Below are 7,048 nucleotides of genomic sequence, written 5' to 3' on the forward strand. Positions count from 1 at the left end.
TGTATTATCAGATGATGAATGATTTATCCAATAAACGGGATAAAAAAAAAAAAAAAAAAAAAAAAAGAGTGGAGAGTAAAAGGGGATTTATTGAAATGCATTCTTGAAAGTATTAGCTATTAAAATTGACCAGAGTAAAAACCTAGTATGGTATTTGTAAAAAATAAAAATAAAAAAAAAGGAAGAAGAAGAAGAAGAAAGAAATAAAATTAATCCAATAGAATATAAAGTACAATCTCGCCTTTAAAATATAGTTGCATTAATATTTATCATACTTTATAAGTTCTTTATTATTTCATTAAGTATAGTTCTTGAAAGGTCCTTTCCTCCACTGGTTTTATCTTGAGAGTAAAACTTAAGACACATCATCACGGCCATGCCTCCATGCTGTCAGACACAGTTGGAAACAGAGGAGGGAATGTCGGATTTCAGAAGCCTTCCCCGACAGTAATATATATATCACCTTGCATGTCAGTGGACACCATGTGACCTGAGACATTCCAGCTGAGGATATAGACGGGGTAATGTAGATACCTCTTCGTTACATTATATGGCTGGGGAATGCAATTGCCAATATTCGCCTCTGGAAACCAACTCAGCTGGCTTTTGGCTTTTATCACAAGGGCAGGTTGAGTTCAGATGGTGATAGAGAGTGTGCTGTATACTCAGAGACAGTAAATACATTTCATTTAACCACCATTAACCCTCTCAGGCTCAAATTAAACCTTTTGTTGCTAATGCACAACCAAGTCCTGCAGTGGTACTTCTGAGTAAAAGAAACTCATAAAATATGTATGTGGGGTAATCAGGTTGTTAGTTTTTAACTTCCAAATCGGCAATGCCTGCCTTGAGAGGGTTAATCAAACACCAAATCCTCAAGTTGCTGACATAATCAGAAGAGCAATGAGATCTTGAGGGGAAAAAAATGTCACATCAAACAAGCATGACAGCAGCTTGGAGTTCAAAGACAAATCTTGTGGTCACACAGCAGACATCTCAGTCCCTTCAATGCACATAAATGAGTGCTGTGTAATTATAAATGACAGCACCACAGAGCAAACAAGGACCTTTATTCACACATCCTTTGGCATTTGCCATCCTCCTGTTCCCTTTTTTTCTCACGGGGTCAACTTACAACACTGTAGTTTGCTCTCACATTGTCATCCACCAATTACCCATAGATTTCATACTCTCACAGGAAGCCACACTAACAGAAACTGCACCTGTTGCTTCTCCCTGTGGTGTTACTGTATGCTACTACCATAGGCATAGATTTCAGGGGGGATGCAAGGTATAGAAATGTTTAAGAAGCACTACAAAGGGGAAAAAGTGCAACAGCATTACTCAGAGATAATGCCTCCTATATAGTTCAGTCTTTATTCTTCAGTAATGGGTCTAAGCATGCTACACCCTCAACCTCTAGGTGACTTCTTTCAATCACAGGTTGCTTACTGGAAGCCAGCCTGTTTCCAAACAATCACAACCCGACTTGGACTAAATGCAATCACTCTGGGCAGATTGGCAAATAACTGCCATCTAATTTGTAAAGACAGCTTGCCAACATATAGCTCAATGAATCTTAGTCAGTCTGTGCCAATGAGCACAACTTGTCTGCACTGCATCTCTTTGCAATGGTAGACTTAACTGATTGCCACCTGGTTAATGCACTGGCTACATAGACGAGAGTGGTATCAAATCTGGTCCCTGTCTACAAAGTAACCCTTTCAGATGAAATTAGATCACAAGTTCAATGCACATGGTCACAGTACTTTTAGCCATGCTAAGGTCTACAGTCTATTTTCCCTTGTGTGACTGTAGCATTAAATAAGTTTATATTTGTAATCATCAACCGGTACCAAGATTTTTACTTTTCCTTTACAAGAAGTTATTTCCAATACAAGTTGATGTAGAAAAGGCAGAAACAAGTGCAAATTGGCCCAAATACCACATCTAAAGTGGCTCTCGCAATGCTCAAACCAAACCAAAGTGCATGGATACCAACAGACAAATCATAGCAGGGGCGTAATTTCCAGGGGGTGTAGGGGGGTTATGGATCCCCCCCAAAAAAAAAATCAGACCCAACCAATATAACCCCCCAATAAAGTTATGAATTATTTTGCATAAATAGGCTGTTCATTTTCTTTACTCATTTCAGTTATTACCAGCAAAATAGTTGCATATTTAATCATCTGGGAATTTACCCAGATTCATTTATTTATTTAGACAGAGATCTTGAATAGCTATAGATTTTTAATCCAGACTTTCATTAAAGAAAACTGCCTAATAATGTGCTTCTGGCTGACTACAGCGACTGCTTACATAAATGTTTGAGCTCCTGGAGGGTGACGACTTCAAAACATCATGATACTAATAGAATATGAGATTTCAAGTGGGGAAAGTAAGCCTTAGAGGTAACGCAGATGTCACGGTCTGGAGTCTGTGGATTCCGTGTTTATGTTTTAAGTTGATTAATATTCTGTGGTTTTGTTTATTTTGGGTTGTTTGTGATTATTCCCAGTGTCTAGTGTTCTCTGTGCTCTTGTCTAATTACCCCAGCTGTTTCTCCCTCCTTTTTCTCATTCCCTGATTGTTTCTGTGTGTATATAAGCCCTGTGTTTTTACCTGCTTTTTGCTGGTTTGTTTGTGTTTTGCCCTGTCTCCATGTGTTGCCATTTAAAGGGTTCAAGTTTGCTTTTGTTAGTTTTTTCCAGTTTAGGTTCTGCACTTGCCATCATCACTGCTATTTGTACCGTCACTGTCAAAATAATGCTCACTCACATCAGAGGCTGTGCCTGCATCTTGGGTCCTAATTTCCACACTCCACACAGCCTGCCATCGCAGCTGTGACAGCAGGAGATCACCACTGAAGCAAGCTTGTTTTAAAAAGAGTTAAAGTTATTTCCATCATTACGGATGATTCGTTTGTGTATTTTATTTTTGTATGTATTAATTTATTTATTTTTGTCACGCAGGATTACTCAAAATCTTATTGATGGCACTGCATGATTCTATCTGATTGTGGATATAGAAACTTTCTGATGGATTTTTTTTTATCATAAGGTGATAAGGCAAATTTAGACATTTCATATCACCTCACCTTACAGCAACACATGAAAATGAAATAAGAAAAACTGTGAGACATCATTTTGACGCCACAAAGGAAATATCACAAAAAAATCCAGAGATAGAGGCGCAATTCATGCATTGTGAAGAGGGAATTCTCAGCATTGGTGGTGGTATGAACGCTCTCTTCCTGTAAAATTGTCCTCTGGTCTGATACAACTTTCTAAACAGATTTCTGTGGTCTCAAACTGACCCATTTGGCCTTTGCACTCAGTGAGCGGAAATCTGAGTAGATTACATGTGGAAGTGATATGGAGAATATTCCATCCAGCTTGTGTGGGACCAGGGGGAGCTATTATCATAACCATAACACCAACAGAGACCTTAAAAAACAGACATCTATATGAGGGGCTGCCAATGTTTGAACCATCTCACTAAATAATATTTCAAAGACAAACAATTTTTTAAAGACAAATACACTGCATCAGGTAGCTGAATAAATTAGATCATGTTTTTTAGAAAAAATCTTTACTTATCTTTAACCTTATTTCACCTTTTGAATACTGTGGAAAATACAGAGCCCCGGCCAGGCAGTCACATGGTCTTACTTGGTGAAAGTAACTCAAAACCGACACCTTCTGCATCCAAGAACATCTGATACAAGACACACAAACACACTCCTGGAGAAGAAGCCAACAGATCTCTCCATAAAATTTCCATTTTGTGCATATGAAAAAACACACATATGTATTTACACCAGATATGTCAGGTCACAAGTAAGAAGGTTAGGGAAGAATGCAGAACAGAAACTACAACTTTGTATTTTTAAATTTAAATATGAACTAAAATTGTGAAAATAAAATTTAAAAATGTTTAAAAATGCCCCCTGAGGTCCCAACCCATGTTGGAAGTTGCACTGATCCTACTGCTTGGCCTCCACTGTGTAAGTCCAGCTGTTACATAAGATCTGCAGGTGCATTGTTGGCAGCCTCTAACAGAAACACCAGCCTCCGGGTTTTTGACGCCGCTTTGCCTGCATGGAGCCAGGCTGTATGCATAGTCCTGGACCTCTGATTTTGGCAGCATGGATTAATGGAAACGGCTGGGTAGGAGCATCCACAGCATCACAGGATCTTGCCCATCTGCTATGAAGACATGAGCTAAAAATACAACCCTGTCTCTGCAAGAGGAAGCGTGGTGGGGGTTTTGAGAAGGTTGCAGTGTCCACACTGGACATTACAGCTACGTGCCACATGGGAGTTTCACCTCGCAGGTGTAGAAACGGCCCTGTTGTGATGTTCACATACGCTTTCCCTGCCTTACTATTGCATAACATTTGCAATGAAATAATTTGTCACAGCTTATGTATGCACACAAACAACCACATGCTTCCTCATAAACATATTTAATAAGCTTTTGTGAAGCCATAAATCTGTCTAGCTCAATTACAGTGTATTTCTGGAACAAATCCAAAGCCTCTCTTATCAAAAAGCTTTTCATTTATTTATTTTTTTGATTGGCGCGGAAGTACGCAGTACCCAGCCACAGAAAACTGTGAAGGTTTCACCCCAGTCCAAATAAGAAGAGCATAAAATCAAGTGATTCTAAAGAATAGCTTAACTGCCCTCATCTTAAAATCTGGAAGATACCAAACTTGTTCCGTTTAATTTCAAGTAAGGGAGCAAATATAGCAAACTCACAACCAATGAAGACACCAAACAGCGCCAAATAATCATCAAACCCCTCCCAAAACTGCAGCCAGACAGGCAACTTTTTCCGAGTCTTAACTTAATGCAGGAGCCACCTCCAGGCTCATGGAAGGCAACAGAATACAGGTGGTGCGTTACCTTGCACGGGAACAGAAATATTTCCACAGAATCCAAGAAAATAGAAAAATAAAACAGTGTCTTCTTTCAAGTCTTACACTGAGAACGCAATTCTTCTCCTTCCAGCGCGGGGCTGCAAGGCGGCTGTTGCTGGCGCAGTGTGGCGTCCTGCAGTGAAACCGGAGGAGTCGCTGCAGGTAAAATCAGACCTTTGACACTTCGGTACCGGAATCGCGTCCCGTTCCCACACCGCTGGTCGCTCCTGAGCGCATTTCCCAGAGTGAGACTCGATTACTATTATTTTGTGGCAGAGAGAAGAAAAGAACCGCGGCAGCGCTGATGAACGGAGCGCACGACGGTTTCTTCTCCCCAGCACGGACCCATGAGCGCATGATTCCTCTCACTTAAAAGTTTTGGAGCATAATCTGTTGAGCATTATAAAAATAAGGAACTGAGAGCTGAAGTAGTTTTGGGTTTTGCCAGAATGTGAAAAATCTGCACATTAAGACCTTCTGGTGACATAATACGTTTGCATCAGCACTTCGGAGAGTGCTGATATAAACACAGAGGAGTTAAACATAGTCTGAAAACAGGACTGCAGGTGTTTGGTTGAATTTAATGAAAAGAAAAGAAAAGAAAAAAACAACAACCTTAAAATCTCAGCTCTGTTCACCAATAAAATATTTAAATCAGAGGTGTTAAACTTATTGTATTTCAGTATTCTTGTGTGTTTGTAATCCATTTATCTGATTTCAGAAATAAACTTGAGCATACTTTGCAGGTTCGTACACGAGAAAAAGAAATGTACAGTTTGAAAATCTGGATTAATTTTTTTTTCCAGATGTTTATGAGCCTAAATAATAAACATCTATATTAAAACTTTCTCTTACACTAACTGTTTCCACTGTGAGCTATTATGTCAGCTGTGTGGCTGATACCATCCTTACAGACTGGAGCCAATAGAAATATATTGCATCAATAAGTGGGATGTGGGGATAATGGATGAAACTCCTGTGTGAACTCACTTATAGTGGGACACCTTCCCCTTGTTATCAGGCCATTCTGATGTCAACAGTTCGGTATTTAACAATGTGCATCAGTTTTGACCACTTTTGATAATTTACTGCCATTACAAAGAAGCACGAGGGTTATAAATCAAACTGCTGCTCTGAGTAAATTGGCAGTTTGGTTTACCATTCTGTATGTCCAACTTCTCTCCAAAACACACTTTTTAAAGACATTCAGTGAATGGACCCACTCGATGGCCCCAATTTAATGTTTGAAAGAATATTTGAAATAATAAAACATACTTATAGATTTAAGGTTCCCACCTAAGTAGCTAAAACACATGTCTTTGCACCCCAATAAAAGACATGAAAGAAGTAAAAGACTTACTACGGACTACCACCGATTTTAGTGTTTTTCTTTTTTTTAAAAATCAAAACGTGTATTATGCTGATGTTAAAAATCTATGTATGAAAAGTATCAAATGTTTACTAAATGTGCTTCCCCCACATCTATGACTCAAATTAAACCTGCATCTGCAGTTTAATGACAATAATATTAATACGAGGATGTCACCTCTTATCAAATTTATGGAGGGTCACATTATACAAACAACACACTTGGTTTAAAAATCATCCACATATGCAGTCAGAGGGCCTGATTGTGAAAGTCCCTCATGTCGATGTGAAGGCTATATTTGGCTGAAAGGTGTGTAGTATGATTATACAAGGAAAATGATACCTGCGATTACAAATGTTAACTGGGTGTCATTGGTTTCTTGGAAATGGAGCCTGCTACAAATTTCCCACCTTCTCCTCTCCCTCAGGCCAGCTTACTGTCTCAGTTTCAGAACACAGTGAGCAGCATATAAAATAAAATAATCCCAAATGATTAAATAGATCTGGCTTAAAAGTTTGATCAGTGATTCAGGTAGTATTTTGTTTGTCAATTATACAACTTAAGGCCTTGAATCCTTGACTACTAATAAATGAAAAAATGAAGAAGTACACATTTTGAAAAAGAATAATTACCATGAATATTTCACAGTATTATTTTTGGTTTGTGGTGAAATGAGCAGGATACTTTATGACCCAGATAACAACACCTCATATTCCAAATGTGACAAAACATCTCATATCTCATGTCTGGCCAGC

The 7,048-nt window shown here is 38.7% G+C and overlaps 1 protein-coding gene across 1 annotated transcript in view; it reads right to left on the reverse strand.

Annotated features, from left to right (window-relative positions):
* scn4aa (sodium channel, voltage-gated, type IV, alpha, a) overlaps positions 1-5,052 on the reverse strand; it is a 32,800-nt gene extending 27,748 nt beyond the window's left edge. Inside the window, exon 1 of the mRNA XM_013909008.1 lies at positions 4,988-5,052. The gene's annotated coding sequence lies outside the window, so the exon portion shown is untranslated. The remainder of the gene's footprint in view (positions 1-4,987) is intronic.
* Between the last annotated feature and the right edge of the window lie 1,996 nt (positions 5,053-7,048).

Source organism: Pundamilia nyererei, unplaced genomic scaffold, assembly GCF_000239375.1.
Source record: "Pundamilia nyererei isolate P.nyererei 1_Seehausen unplaced genomic scaffold, PunNye1.0 scaffold00017, whole genome shotgun sequence".
NCBI classification, from domain to species: Eukaryota; Metazoa; Chordata; class Actinopteri; order Cichliformes; family Cichlidae; genus Pundamilia; species Pundamilia nyererei.